This window comes from Triplophysa rosa, linkage group LG25 (genome assembly GCF_024868665.1).
Source record: "Triplophysa rosa linkage group LG25, Trosa_1v2, whole genome shotgun sequence".
Taxonomy (NCBI): Eukaryota; Metazoa; Chordata; class Actinopteri; order Cypriniformes; family Nemacheilidae; genus Triplophysa; species Triplophysa rosa.
The window spans coordinates 3,569,280-3,586,417 of NC_079914.1; the positions used below are offsets into that span (position 1 = coordinate 3,569,280).

The 17,138-nt window shown below is 37.0% G+C and overlaps 1 long non-coding RNA gene across 1 annotated transcript; it reads left to right on the top strand.

Annotated features, from left to right (window-relative positions):
- The first annotated feature begins 2,337 nt into the window (after positions 1–2,337).
- Positions 2,338–8,955, top strand: LOC130548388 (uncharacterized). Its single transcript, XR_008962023.1, has 3 exons — positions 2,338–2,626; positions 4,679–4,984; positions 7,882–8,955. It is a non-coding gene; the product is annotated as an uncharacterized LOC130548388 (long non-coding RNA).
- The last annotated feature ends 8,183 nt before the right edge of the window (positions 8,956–17,138 follow it).

Here is a 17,138-nt window from a genome sequence, read left to right on the forward strand (position 1 = left end):
CTTTTTTTCCATTCGGGTTTTTTTCCATTCGCCTTGAACATAACATGAACATAAATTCTTAAAAATAACAATTATTAAGAACCTAAATTAATGAAATTACAATACTTATATAACATATAAATATATATTAACTACACAGAACTAATTCAATTTTTCCATCTCTTAAGTTGCTCCAAATAAATATTTTAACATTTTGTTTCATCAACCATTTACATTGAATGATAATAAATGTTGTTTCAAATGAATATTCATGGTGCACTAAAACACAAGACCAACACATTTCTTAGACAGCAACTGCATTTTGTTACATAGACTTCAAAATAAGCCTTAAGATAGATACAAGCACTTCACTGGTTTAGTAATTGTATTTTGAATATACAACTGAATAAAAATAACTGCCTTGCTAACATATTAAAGGACTATATAAATTAAGTAACATAAAGACACAAAAATACTTAATTGGGAAAGACAATTGTGAGTAAGAATAGAGACACCAAGATGCATTTAAAATATTTTAATTTAATTTATGCTATAACATTTCTGAATATTAAATACTGCATATTATCACATTACAGATTTATGGTCAAATTTAATATAAAGGATATCCACACTTGTTATAACTGTAAAGACTGGGCCTGTTTGCATTATGTAGCAGTCATTAAAATAAAGAATTATATGGAACTATTTTGTTTCTCCAGACGTGTAACGTTATAAATAAACTAACTCACACTGACAAAAGGTAACCAGTTAGGAAAAAAAGGGCAAGAATGAACATAATGTGTCAAACGTTTCTCTAAATTTAGACTAAAACATTTTGTGAGAAATTACGCAACAGAACTAAAATTTAATACAATCTCTATATGAAATAGTTCAAACATTGTAAGCATCACCTCTACAATTTTTTGAAGCCAACGAAAATGGCAAATAATGATTTTACTATAAATATATGTTTTTTTTTACAAAAAAATATTACAACTAAATCAAGCATTTGTCCGAAAAATCACCAATATGATTCTAATTTAACCTAATGCCTACGTCTCTGGTAACGTTACATTTTCTCCTTTCAAAATAAAACAATATTTCACTTTGACAACATTGTAGAAAGAAACATAAACTTATTTTTCTTATCTTAACAAACGTCCAATCGTTTAGAGGTAATCTTGGCTGTCGTGCCAAACATACGGGCATAGTGAAAAGTAAAATCTGAGTTCATGTGAATCGTTGGACTGCTTCGAGTGGATCCCAGATCTTCCTTATCTTTGTTTCCCCCACTCTTACCAGAGTTATTAAACAGCCATCAACGCTTGTGATTATACCGCGTTTCTCCGCTCCAGAGCTGTGAGTATTTCTTCAATTTCCTTCAAATAACGCACATTTGTTTCTTTAATTCGCGCTCTTTCGAGTGTAGCTCCAAGGCCATTCAACCTAAGCCTTGTATTTAGGTGCGCCTTGAAACGGTCCCCTCTTATCTGCTTTCGTCGTCTAACCCCGGGGCGCCTTGAAACCGCAGATCCAGTTATTTCTTTCTTTTTTTCAGATAACCCAACGCAGACTGGCGAGCAGCCAATCAGAATCTTGTTTACACGCATCGAGTGACACTGTCAACTTGCCAACCAATCAAATCCTTCAATGACTGGAGCGTGTTTTTAAAAGGAGTATTCATGAACTGCAGTCTGTGTGCCCCAGACGTGCGCTGTTATGAACCAACTTTCGAGAACTTAAACAGTTAATGTAATCTATATATCACTATGACAGTAAACATTCTGTTTTAGTTCTCATTTAACATATGTATTAATTTTTATTGTGGCACAATACACACAAATTCCCTAATTGCAAATGTATTATTCACCAAAATCATAAAAATATAACGTTGTCTGCATCGTTTTTAAAATGTTGCAAAATGGTTTTGCTGTATAACTTTATATAATCTACTTAAGATAATACGTTTCTACATTGTAGACAGGAACTGAAAAAAAACGACGCTTTACATGTCTATAAAATGTCAAGATGCGGCTTAAACTGTTCATAAAAGCCTTTACTTGTTGGATTATTAAAGTTCGACATACAGTATATTAAAAAGCACGATACCTACAAGGGAAAAGGTCTTCTCCATAGCTGCTAAACACTGTATAAGGCAGTGTGGCTACATATAGCAGAAAGGATTGTTCCGGATCGGAAGAAATATTTGATGACAAGCTCGAGCAATGTCTCAGCCATTCGCGTTTTGCTTGAATTTGCCGCTCGCCTCATTGCTCGGTCTATCCACGTCGAATTCCTATTGGTCTCCTATTTAGACCAATCAGGGAGTGGAGTGTCCCTGGGCGAGCTGAGCTAGCTCAGTATCATGCGTGAAACTGACCAATGAGCGTGTGTGTTTACTCTCTCTGAGCTAAGACGCGAGATCGGCGCTGGGCGAGAGGATCGCCGTGTGGAGACTCGATCTGTGACTTCAGTGGCCTGTGGAAGCCTGACACCGGCGAGCGACAACTGCTACAATCATATGATGGAAAACTAGGACTGAACCTTTGAAAAAATGCTTTTTAAATACGCGGCATTATTGTTTTGAATAAATATTTTTTCATTATTATTAAAATTATTTATTGTTATGCAAGGATATAACATACCAGTAAGTACTTCATTTTATTTTTATGTCATGGTTGTGTTTACCTAACGAAAAACAAAAAGAAACCTTAAAAACACTGAAACTGCACAAATAATAAATATAGGGCCTTTTACTGAACATCTACCAATTTTATTTTGTATTAACAAATGGATATATGTCACTAGTTACAGTTCTATAGCCAGCACTATTAGTTTTAGTTAAACGATTTCCTACCTTTAGTCAATGAGCAATTTGTCAAAGTAAACTTTGTGAAAATAATCTGGTGAGGCCTCCAATTACCCCTCGTAAATTATTCAAATTTCTTGTTATATATTTTAAATAAAATATGTAACGACGTATCTACATGACATCTGATAAACTAGCAGTGTTTTCTGCCCGCTAAATAACATTTCTTAGACCTGCAAATGAAATCTTTTTTTTTTCATGTTAATTTTGCGATTTTTTCCTTAATCCTTTTTATTGCAGTGCCTCATTTAAAGCGTAAAATAAAGAAACGTGCAACATCCAGATGTCAAATATTCATTTGTTATCATATTCAGATTGCTGTTTTTCTTCTTCCATCAATAGGCCCTAATTATTTGTAATGATCAATCCTGATTCATTTCAAATCTGCAGGAGAGGGACTTTTTCACTGCTGGTGTCCGGGCAGCGCGTTCTTCCATTAGAATACATTACCGACATACAACCCATGAATTGAATGCGATTTTTTTGTGACCCATCTGTGTTCGATGAGCACAAGATAGTAGCTTTACTTATGGCTTTTGGTCGCTCTGACATACACACACAGACATTCTCGAACATTTTACTTAATGCATTGTCATGCACGAGACAAAAACAATTGGCTTCTTTGCCTCGAGATTATGCAAATATTGACGCCATTCGTGAGATCCGGTCGTCTGTACAAAGCAATAATGCCTTCAATCGCATGTAAATAGTTGAATGAAAACAAAGCATGCAGTGTGGGATTGAATGTTGTGAGCTCGAAATGGGCGGCTGGGTTTGGAGGATCGAGGCTGTACGGTAATGGCTGACGGAGAGCATGCAGTCCTTGCAAGGGAGACAAAAGCTGCTTGCTGTAAGGCCACCTTGGATTGTATACATGGCCTTCTACAACAGCATTCGAAATAAATAAAAGCACTTAGTTTTATATGTGGCTATATTTTGTCAAATTTACGTAACTGATAAACGTTTGCGCGTATTCATTGGGGAAAATGTTTTTTTAAATGCATTAGTCTGAACCAGAGATTGCACAAAAGGCTTGTGAAGAGAATATCAATTTATTTGAATAAAAAACGAATATTGGCACAATATTGGTAGAAACTCGAATGCAGGTTTTGGTGTGTTCTTTTTTATTGGCTTTATAACTGTACCAAATAAAAGCTAAATCAGGTTTGCAAAATAGGAGGGAATTGCAGTCGTGACACACGCACACTCCCACACATCGGCCAGTGTAAGGCCTTACACAGAAAAACTCACAAAATTAATCAATATCTGTATAGTTTTTACTTTAAAAATTGGGTAAATTTATAAAAAATCAATTAAATGTTTGTTCATTCAGAGTTAGTCTGATAATTCTACTAGATATAAATAATAATTATATAAAAGATGGTGTGAGCAAAATTTATTCCTCGTGTTTGCAAGATGATAGGGATAAAATAATTAATCAAATACATCTATAAATATTATAGCCTGTTTTTTGTTCTTACTACGTCAAAAGGGAATGGGGGTCGATGTAGTTTGTAGGCTTGTCGTCGTATGTATGCATGAATGTCTGTGCATATTGTCTTCTAAACATTCTAGGATTTTTTTCTGTGTTTGAAAAGGTGCGCATCATTTGCAGGCCTTTTCAACCACTAGCATGTACGGTTCTGTCGAAACTCATTTACACCAATTTAAACGGGTCTTTTCAAAACAATGGGCTTTCTTTTAAAATTGAATATGAATATTATGGTACGTTTACCGCAGTTTTCATTCATGTGATAGCACTGTGGTAGCTCTATGCTAGCTGTCATCGTTTGTTATACTGAAGTATTATCGTTTCTTCTGTCTTTGTAGAAAAGATGATTGGGAACTTCAGCATGAGCAGGAGAGGCGGGCTTCACACTAAAACCAACACTGACGGATTACAGTATACAGGTTTCTTCTGATTTCCGCTTGATTTTTGGATTATATCGGCCATATTATCCGGGATGGAGGGTCGTGATTTCTCCGCTCCAGCACACCTCCTTTCAGAGCGGGCCACGCTGGTGCATCGCGCCGCCTCTCGCATCTCCTCCGGCGGCCACGGCTCCGTGCAACACACGCCTCATTTTCCAGCCGGGAAATATTATACGTCTCACTTACCAATGGCGGCGCATTCAGGTCTGTTGCGCTTTTTCTTCAAACATTTGCTTTTGTGTATTTAATATCGGCTGATATTTTACACACGATTTTAGAGAACTGTTAATGTTGCTGACCGAGGATCGCATGTAATTCATGTGTATACGTCAGGGCTGTATTATATGGCTTTTCCGTTTGAAGGACCAAAAAACGGATTTAGAGAAACCTTTTTAATCTCAAAATAAGAGATAATATTTGATTTTCTTGTTTGTTCTGCTCGTGTCCTTGCTAATAGTTGATCAGCAGAGTTGACCAAAAAGGTTGAAAATCCCTGTGTCTACATGGGCAGTGTCTGCTGTCACTGCTGACTCGGGCATCTATCAACATTATCCAATCTCGATTTAATGTGTTATCTGTAATGCTGTCTATGAAGCAGTATAATGTAGCCTACGTGCGTACTGCACTTACACAATACTAATTTTGCATAGAAATTTATTGAAACTAAACCTTTTTGCATTCTAGAATACACATAAGCCTATCCAGCCTTTCTAAATCTAAATGCTTTTGCAATGTTTTACTATCAATTGTCGATGTTGTTCTTGTATTAAATATTGACAAACACACACTATCAACCTTTTGGCTTGAATGTAATTTTGTGAAAGGCCTAGGCTATAGGTGAAATGAAAAATTTGGTTCTTTTCTCCACAATGTTTCAGCGGGTTTTGTGAAGTAATTGTACTGTTCTTGACCATGTATTCACTTTATGCACAATATGCCTCATTGATCAACAAGGCAATGCAAATAAACAAATAGCCACATAAAAGACACCATTCTAAAACAATTAAATAAAGTATACACACAATATATTATATGTATTGTATAGACAAAATTCCAAATCACATGTTCAAAATCATGATTAATCTATATATATATATATTGTAATTATAACAATTCATCAATTTAAATTGTATTAAAAAAGAAAATATTTCTTTAAAATCAAATACATAGGAAATGTTGCGATATAACACACTTCCAGCAGTTTTAGTCACACACATAACATTCACCATTTATAGGGGTGTGTGTGAATATTTGGTCTTGGGTAATAAGTGCAGGTTAGGTATTTAGGTTAATGTTAGCTAAAAGGCACAGGTGTCTTTTTAACCGGATATGACATGTCTTTTGGTCACACACTCAGCTTGCCCCACCATGCAGACTTGACCTTTACTGTCATCACTGTTCAATGATGGAGACAGGTGAGGTATTGTTCCTAGAGATAAAATGTACCCACCTCACTGTTTTATAGCTTTGTCTGGAACATTACTGTCTCACCCATGTCTCCCGTTTGATTCATGTGGTGGCTTTTAACTTGTGTATCATTACCCCACCACCACTATTAAACCCTTATTTTTGACGAGGATGACGGAAAGCAATTTTAAATGGTTTGTGCTAGATGATAAGGAAAGGTTTCTACACATCTGTTTGTATGTGCTGGAATTTTGAACCACATCTTCTAGTAATAGACATTTTTCGCCTAATATTTAGATGATTGATTATTAATCTGCCATTACCAGTTCCAAAATGTAGGATATTGTGCATATTTCATTTCTGTTCACATTTCTAATTGTTGATTTCAATCAAGTGGGTTTGATAGGAGATACATCCAACTGTGGGTGCGAAGGACTGAAATTAGGGGTGTCACAATACCAGTATTGACAATAACTGTGATATTATTGACCATGATTATTGACACGTCAACATAGTAGGTGGCAGTATTTCACCCATTTAACAGTTTGCCTTAAGAGCCACAATGGTTACAAACTCTGTCTTCTTTCCTATACTTGTATTTTGAGTGTGATTCATTGGCCAAAAAAGAGAAAACACAAACTAAACAAAATCATCATTTATTTATTTCATTTCACAATATTGTGAATTATTTTGGCCATGTTAGTCAGGTAATGAAAATCTAACTGGAATTAACAACCACTGCAAAATATCAAAGCAAGTGACTTCTGCATGAGAGACATTTCTCAGCCCTAACTTAACCTTTCTGCGGCATTTTTGCATGTGATTTTTAGATGTCAGTGATTTTTAGTTCACTGCTTGAACTATGGACATGTTCCACTATTGTTTAAAAAAACTTGCATTTAAATACTATACATTACATATGTAACTTTTGAACGAATTAAAAAATATAAATACACGCAGACATGCACATTGTGCTGCATAGCCACAAAAAACATTTTTGTCCTGGTTAAGTAAATGGACTGATCAATAGCATCACACAGACGTACAGCAGGTGTAAAGCTGTGTTAGTGGACATCTCTTTGCTCCGTTCCCCCCGGGGACTCGCCTCCCTCACGGTCTCACATGAATTCTTTACAAAGAGCATAAATATTTCAGGGAATTGATGTAAAAATGCATTTAGATGCAGGTTTGCATCCGGGCTCGGTGAAAGACCTTCTGTGGTGTCTATCAGTGGGTTTATCATTCAGCCGCGCTTGGACTCAGGGGTTTATAGAGACGGATGCTGCTGTCGCAACTCTCCCTTGGCTTTGTAACGGTGATGTTCCTCAAAGACTTATGAAATGTGACCATGTTTTTAAGAACACATTAAATTTCACTTCTCCTCACTTGGTTATTTTGGTTGTTCCTCTTGGTTTGATTGAAGTTGCACTTTTGCCAATTTCTGCTGTCTAATTCAATATGTCACAGAAAATTAAATGAATCTCAGATTAGAAGAAACCTATATATTTTGGTCTAAAGTTTACTGCAAGTCAGCGATTAAACTTTCCTGAAACACAATAAATGAATATAAAACTTCAACCCAAGCCATATAGAGAGACCAGATAGAGGTGGAGGTGAGATTTGGCGGTGTGGATTTGTACTAGGTTTACCTCAAAGTTCTTATCGTATTTTTTTTCTGTGTGTTGTTTTAACAGTTTAACAACATAGCGACTGCAATTTGTGGTGCTGGATCATGGCTCTTTCCCTGAGATGGTTTGATCTGTAGAGTCTGCCAAGTCCTTAAATGTAATAACTTATATTTACATTTATTTAATTCATTTAATATAAACAAATAAATAATACTTTACGTCTGTAAATAACTTTTTATAATAAAGCGTTTGTCTAATATCTTGCATCTCATAATGGCTTGATTTTGCATTAAACATTTGGTGTCTATTTCCGACCAGGGGGTTAGTGCCTTCCTTCCTGCAAGCCCCTCAACGCACCCCACAACACACACACCACCACTGCAGCTTTGTGTGTGTTTTACAGCATGTTGCTCAAAGATAAAATCACACCATCCTTCCCATTTTATTGCCTTGGAGTGGCAGAACGTCCCCTCATTCTTACATCTTGCCTGGATATCCCAGTGTCCTCTCTACAGGTTTACCTTGCTGACTGCTTCTTACCCTTGTGTTTTATTTTCAAGAGGGGAATAAATAACTTTACTGCAGGAGTTTATTGAAGAAATCATTGCGTGGATATCTCAGAAGGAGTCGTGAAGGCAGGCACAGGTGTTTAGTGGTGTTATGAAAGTGTGTTTGGTGTTTATGGCAGACCTGATGAAGGGGTTTGTAGGGAGATATGAGGTTGGCTGGTTGTAAAGTCTCTCTCACTTCCCATTTATCTGAGATCTGAAGTTTTAGGGCCCACATCAAAGGCTCAGCTGATATTGACGGGCGTGTGTTTGTGTGTGTGTGTGTGTGTGTGTGTGGAAGCGTGTTATGTTATCTATAGTTTACTTTGAGGGCAAAATTAGTCCCCAGAAGTGAGCTAAATCTGACAGAACCTGACTTCACACATCCAGGCATATCTTCATCTGGGAAAACCGGTTAGAAATGAAATAAATAGTGTCTGTAACCTTTTCCTCTGTATCTCCATCTCTGTTTAATAGAAAATTGCAGGTTATTTTACATACTTATCTTTACATGGTTTGTTGCCTGATGAAGTCAAATTGACATTTACCGCAAAATCACACCCGACAACTTTAAACAACATTAAAAATTACCAACCGGCACAAGGTAATAAGATGGTTTTTAACATCGATTTTTTTCTATATTATTGATTATTTATAAAATATTATAACTTTTTATATATAACAAATTATACCATCTGTTTGAAAACTGGATTCTGATTGGCTGAAAGGTGTGCATTAAAACCATTTAATGCGTGGGTAGCTCCAGTCAGTTTGATTACATTTCAAATTAACTGACGAAAATAACTGTCATTTTCACCTGTTTGATCTAAAATTACACTGTAAACATCAATAACAGCTTTAACTTGGCAAATTACCACGATATAAGCGGGATAATCCACAGCTAGCCGTGCGTTAAAGGATTTTAATGCACTTCGCAGAGGCAAACACCCTCCGCTTTGCGTCGGATGGTTCTTGGCCCCCATGTCGTGCATTACATTTACATTTGCATTTATTCATTTGGCATGAACACCGTTTGACGCACGGCTAGCTGTGGATTACCCTTACATATATTATAACAAAATTATAATGTTGTCCATTTTTAACCAAAAAGGTAACAGATTGCAGCCTTAAATTCTAAAAGACAAACAAGTTTTCTTGAAGGATAGAGTAGGTTATAAGTCAGCATTTAAAAACAATATATCTGCCATGTCCTCATCTAGTTAGCTAAGTATACGTGTGTAGTTTGTGGCGATGTGCCAGCCAGTCGTGGCCTCCCCTCACACCGCAGGTCAGGCGGGCACAGCAACCTTAAACAAAGAAGACATGATAGACGAGCAGATCCTTCCTGTATCACATAACTGTATTTCAAGCAGTGTGTTTTACTCTTCAGCTGAGAAACATCACACTTCCTTCTACAAAACGCACAGCACTCGAAAAATAAAGATCAGACAACGTGAAGATGAAAAATGTTAGGTGAAGGGAACTGTCTCTTTCTTTTTCTCTGTCTTTGTCTGTCTCTCTGTCGTCAGGCAGCCTCGGGCCAATCGCCACGTGTAGCCATGCTGCATGTGGCAGCTGTTAGACATTATTAACGGCTCAAGCAGAAAATCCAGATTACTTGTTTTTAATTTCAGTTTTATCATTGTAATCTTCCGAAGAAGGCCATGTTGTGTTTTGGACAGGGGGGATTGTGGGTCTGGAGGGATTTGAGGGACGCCCTGCGGCCACTGCTGACCTCGATCATGTGTCTGCTTTATGAAGAGAGCTTTACTGATGATACACACATTCACCCCAACCCATTGCTGTTCAAACACTGCAGTTACGACAAAAACTAGTGGTCAACCAATAAGGGCTCCTCGATAGATATTGATAACAGACCATATGGAAGCAATCTGAACACAGAGTGATGCGGCCAGAGGCAGAAAAAATGCCAATATATAGGTGATGTAGATTAAAAAAATTGCAACAACTAAAAAGCGACTGAGATGTAAAAATATACAGTAAACCGTTTCAACTTTTTTAATAAAAACAATATTTACTTAAAAACAGGCAATATTATTGTTACCATTTGTAAAACCATGGTTTTACTTTACATACCATGGTTAAATTATGGGTACTGTAGCAAATCAAATAGCAAATAGAAACTTTGCTAAACATATTTTTTTGTACCAAAACAAATTTGTTGTTAAAATTGTTGATTTATAGTAATGTCTTTTTTAGTTGTAGTTAAAGTATGGTTATCTTTTGTAAGGGTTGTCAAGCTATGGACGTCATCTGTGGTCTTTTGGAAAGCTGTATTGACCCGTTGGCATAAAGGACAACATATTGGCATAATGTAGACAGGGGCGGAGCCAGGGGGTGGCCAATGGTGGCCAAGGCCACCATAAATTAATCTTTGGCCACCCCCCCGGCCCCCCTACAGCTTTGCCGGCAACTTTTTTGCGGAACCATTTCTGTACACAGTTGTTCCCATATGGACGCATTTCAACAACGCACCTCAAACAAGTACTTCTCCACCAAAACTGAAGGTGGCGGTAATACAGTCAACTTGAATTTCAACCACCAACACAATTATAGAAGAAGAAGAAGTAGTGTTGTTGTTCGCGTGTGCTCCAACGGACTTTGCGCGTGCAGTAGGAGGACTGTCTGTTTCCCGCCGCGAGAGAAGAGGTCACATGTAAGTTAACAAGAAGAATTAAGTTTATTCACTATGTTTGAAATGTTTCTTGTCTTAATGTATGTATATTAGTGCTGGCGTGCTGAAGTTGAAACAGACATGGTAAAGTTTGCTAAGTTAATTTAGGCTGTTAACTTAGCAGTATGAAAGTCGCAAGCTATAAACAGTTTCACTGTGTCAGTGTCATTTAAAAGAGCTTTGTAGAAGGCCATTAAAAGTAAAGTCAACTTTCAGTGCTGATTTAGCTTAATGGTGGTTGTCTGTCTGTGTCATATCCTTGAAAGAGAATTAAAATGTTTTGTTGGCAGTTGGCAGCCAAATGATAATATGCAAAGTATTGCAAAGGAATATTTTTGAAATGCTTGCCCATAATGTTAATGTTACTATATATATATTTTTTTCTGTGATATTGTAATGTTTGTTTGATAAAAGTGCATTCTGGTATATTCTTATGTCGTGTAAATTGTCATTATGGTGTGAGCTTTATCACCAATTAAAAAGACACCACCTTATGCAATGCCACACTGTTTCAGATCTTTTTTTTTAAATCAGTTTAGTAATACATTAAAAAGCTTATGTGGATCTTCATGATGTAATTCTACATGGCAATCACTGCCTGTTTAAGTAAATGAGTGAGTGACTAAGAAACACTACTAGATCCACAGTGACTTGCCACATAGGAAAAAAAAGATGATATCAGTTTCTGTGCTACCCCTGTGTGAGCTATGGTCTCAGTCTGGCCACCCCTATGAAAATTGTCTGGCTCCACCACTGAATGTAGAAGGTCATCCAGGTATTCTGAGTTCACAGCATACACGGTAAAAATAATATATACTTCAGCAATAGCAAAAGTAATATGATCAGTAGTATACTCTTCCTCCATTGTGCTCAGTTTGACCACTAGAGTACACTGCCTCCTTTCTCTCTTTCCCTCTCTCTTTCTCTCTCTGACCAGTATTAATAACAGTTCTGTCTTAGATAGAAAATATAAAATGACACTTCAATGTTACAGAAAGCAACCTAAACACATCTGAAATATACTGTATAGTCCTGTACATAATATTTTATATGGTCAAACTTTCTTTTTGTGTTTTAATGGTTTGTGCTAGTGATATAATCGATATAATAGTGATATAATATCATAACTTATATTGAAGAAGTGACCTGGGCCATATCTAGTAACCCGAGTACTACAGATACCATACCATAGGGCTCTTTTAGTTTAGACAGCAAGCAATGTCCCAGAAACCACCTAGAATACCCAAGCAACTGGGCAATTCCAGCGTTATGGATGTGACATTTTGCATTATGGATGTGACATATAAACTGTCAGAGAATGTATTTGGTGCATACATTACTAAACCCCTGTTTAGACCCCTGATAGAGTCTAGACTCTAGACTGTCACGGTCCTGCCCTCTTGTTTCTGAGTTTCTAGTCATGTGGCAGGATCGGGACGGAACCCTTAGGTTTTATGTGAGAAAGCCATGAGTTGTTTACGTTTTACATCTCATGTGCTTTCTCGTGTCTTGTCATTGGCCCCGCCCCTCTCGTTTCATGTATTGCTTCCCTGCTGTGTTTCATTACCCTCACCTGCCCTGTGTTATTTATTATCCCTAGTTTGTCTCTCCTATAAATGCCCTCATGTTTCTTTGTCCTGTGCTCGTGGATTGTGTGTATGTAGTCGTACCTGTACCTTTGTGCTCCCTGTATTATCTTGCCTTGGGTCCTTGGCGTTGTGTCGTGTTCAGTTATAGTTATTTTTTAGACTTGCTGTTTTTTCCCCCATGTGGGAAGTTTTTGGTTTACCTTTTGGATATTTTTAGTTGCCTTGTCTGTTTACCCATTGTGGGTGTTTTTGTTTCATATTAAATAAATCTGTTCTTAGTTAACCCCTTCGTTCCCGTTGCCTGCATTTGGGTTCTTCCTACACGTTTCTTGACATAGACATCAGAAAAATATGCACAAGGTTTCTATTTTAAAAAAGGAAATAAAGATGCATTATGGATGTGACAAAAAAAAGGACACAAATACTTTGCCGGATTCCTGTGAATTAATTATGTGTCAATGACATATAAGGGTTTTCAATTATAAAATACAAATAAATAATAATATCTATTGCAGTTGTTCAAACATTAAGAATGTGGTGTACACATAAATGCAGATAAAAATGTTAAATTAACTGATTTTAGTGTTTTTATTTGAATTTGAATTGGCCATAGCCTTAAAAATGTCATGTGGTGCGATCATGATTTATCTTACAATTAATTAATTTCCTTGACATGCTTAAAGAGTAAGTAGCATGAGATCATGAAAATTACATTTCATGCAGTGTGTTATGTTGCCGTGTTTGAAAGTGAGCTGTCTGCCAAGTTGTAAGTCCGAAGGTGAATAAATAACAAAGTTATTGGCTTATAAAAATGGGAGTCGACTCTGAATCATGCAAACAAGACATGAGCTAGTCCGAGTCTCTAACCGCCGCGTATCTACGTCACTAGACATAGTCCCCTTGATACGTTTTGCTGGGACTGCTGCGAAAACTTCACTAGTCTCCTCCCCAAAACACTGTCGCTCGTTCGTGATGCGTGTGTATCATGTGTTCTACGTTGTGAAACTAAGTCCGTCTTATTTCAACTACCAAAGGAAGAACTTCTGAGGGAACAATGGTTACAATTAATTTTTCAAACGATACCAAAGGAGTATAACCCCAGGATTTTACTGTGAGCGCGTCATTTCGCCGAAGATTGCTTCAATAATCTTGGTGCATTCACTGCAGGATATGTGACACGACTATCCTTGAAAGAGGGGGCAATACCAACCTTATTTGGACCGGGTAGCTCCACCGAATCACAACCTGTAAGTGTGACTATTTATTTTTGTCTTAACTTCAAGAAATATTTGTGTACCTTATGTCTGTGTTTAGCTAATGCATATAACGCTAACATTAGCGTGTACCGTTATTTCTGGGGTATTACAGTTAGTTTATCTTGCTATTAACTCGGCTAATTTAATTGTTCAATCTATTAACTCTCAAAGTATTTATTTCAAAAACTGAGTCGAGTACTATCTGTATTGTAATAACATCTGAAGATACGAACACCGTACACTGTATGCCGTGTCAAATAGTCCCAGACACATGATGAACGCATTTGACCAATCACATGACACTAGACTAGCGGATAGGAGGGGACTAGACGGATGAATCGCGGAACGAATCATTTGAGAGTCAGACAAGAAGTATGGTAAGAATAACTGCCTATTATTACGACATAATAGTGTTTTTACACCTTGTATGTACATAAACTTGTTGTTGGACACTCCATAAACCAAAGTAGGACCTTAAAAATCATATGCTACTTACTCTTTAACATTTTTTTACAAATCTTTATTATTTTAAGTGCTCAGAAACAAAGTATTTGCATTTATTTGAGTTTTGGTAAGTAATAATCTCATAATTTTGTCTTCTTAAATGAACACAATTAACTTATTTTTCTTGAAAATCGCATACAACTGAAACAATACCATTTACTTAAAGGAGTCATTTGCCGGAAGTACGTGTTTTTCTTTGTCTTTTGTGTGTTATAAGTTGCCCATGCATGTATTAGACATGTGAAATTGCAAAAATTTAAGTGTCGGAACAAAAGATGTATTTTATCTAGAAGCGAATGCTCACCCAGACCTGCCTGAAAAGCCTCGTGTAACCACACCCCCACAACTTGACGTCAGCTCGTGGAGTGATTTGACTAAAACCGCCCAAATCTACACGCAAGTAATGTGGGCGTACCTGTCAGCACAATTGCTTTGAAACCTGATGTTCCGAATATGGTAAGAGGCGTTACATTTCCGTCACACAATTGCAGTATTCCACCAATCACTACGCAGTAGTTAACTGGCCAATCATAGCACACCTTGATGAGCTTTGTAAAATATCCTCGCGTTTCAGAGAGGCGGGGCTAAGAGGAGATACAAACATGCACGGTATGTGGAAAATACAGCGTTTTTTAACCTTAAATCGTGTATACACATTGTAATACATCTAAAGCAAACAATAATATTCGTTTTAGCCGCGTAAAATGACCCCTTTAAGGACACTGTAACAGAGATTCATATTTCAGCCACAAAAATTAGATGTATCTTATTTTTAATTTAATGCAATATTGATATTTTTCATCAGACCACGTGATAAGTAGTCGTTCTACGTCATTGACCCTTTATATATGTATTTTGTGAATTCATAAACCAAAAGCAATAATACTCAACACTTGGGGAACAAATGGGGGCATGGACTATGGAAAATTATGCTGTAAAAATAAACAAAATCTTTAAAAACTTCGAGAGACCTCACATGGGTCTTTAACCACCAAATGTTGACATATGTGCTGTAAGTGCATAAGTATGATGAAAATCTTTGGTAAAAAACTATTTCATGGTTTGGTTGACCTTTGCATGCAATTGCCCAACATCAAAAACTATAACACTACAGCAAACATAAGCTGTAGCATCACCCTGGAAACCACCCAGAATTCCATAGCAACAGCTTAGCATTCTTCAACCACTCAGAACACCCGAGCAACACCCAAGCAGAATGACAAGAAGTCTAGGCAAGCAACACTCACATTTTTTTTGTGTGTGTGAAAATCTCTATGACATTGAGCTTCCGTGGATGCAAAAAGCACATAAGTTAGTGAGGAAAGGGTAAAGTGGTTAGTGCGAGGGATTAGAATTGTATAACATCTATCTAATATTAAAGAGACAGCTGCGGTGCAGAAGTTAATCCTGTGCTATGAGGCCGGAGAGATGATGATTCCTCTCTGGAGGCCGTAGGGAGATCCAGGCTGGATTTATTGCTCTCCGGGTGTAGCGAGTGGGCCCGCGCAGGGCCTGCCTGGACGGATCAACACCCCCCCCTCATATATCGCGCTGTGGCAGGTGTTTTCATAACGTAGCTGCGTGTCCAGGCACAGAGCCCACTGTATGCAACAAGAGCCAGGTGTTAACACCCGAACCTCTCTCTCTTTCTTTCCGAGTATTTTATCAGCTTGACTATTATTAAATATGGTGAAAGTAATACTAATAAAAATAACTAAAAAAAAACATAAATACAAGGTAAAGTAATGTCATTAAATCAAGGCTCAGGATGGGGTCTGTGTATATAAGCTTTGAGCCAGATATTGGTCCCTTTCGGCTTGTCTTACATTGTTTGTTGATTTTTATACATGTCTTGTAAATTTAAAAGGATCCCTGGGTATAAAGCGAAGTATGGCTTAATATATGAACAATGGCATTGACTTTATAATTGTGAAATAAAAAAACAGTGTAACTGTCACAGTATTCATAAACTTTGAAAAAATATTTTTACTTGGAGGCCGCCATTTTTTTGCGTCAGAATCCGTGATGTCAAATGGTTGCGACCTAAACCTGTTCTCTTTCGCAACAGCGAAGCACACATGTTTTCCATATATAACAGTAAAATATGACACGTAAAACATAAGATCAGATATACAAACACACAGGGACAGTAGGTGGCGGTATGTCCTCTTGACACAAGCCAACCTGCCAGCCATAAAAGAACGCGTTCAGTAGACGTCTGTTCAAGGTGAGCGTGCGTAAAATCATAGCTTTAAACTACCACCTTTGAGACATTTAAGACTATTTAAGACATCAGCATGCACCATAATCGTATACTTTATACATTATGAGAATATACTGATAAACACAATAATAATGCTTGTGGTTTGGTTATTTATTCTGTATTAGAGCACACGTGAATATTAGCCCCCGTCAGCTAATGACCGAGGGAGACAATAGCGTTAGGCTACTGATGTTGATAAATCAACATCAAAAAGTCAAAATCTGGATAAAATGCATTGTATGATGGCTAAAACATCGTGTACATGATAAATTCAAAATGATTTTGGTTATTAACATGCATGTTTGTGTTGTTTCTGACAAACAATATTAAAATGTTGGAAAATACACCAAATAGCGTCTTTATTTTCTTTCTTTCTTCTTTTAGCATTATATAAAAGGAGGAGCGACAACAGTAAAGGACGAGAGAGAACCAGGCCTGGACTTTACGTTATGTTTTATTATGTGTGAC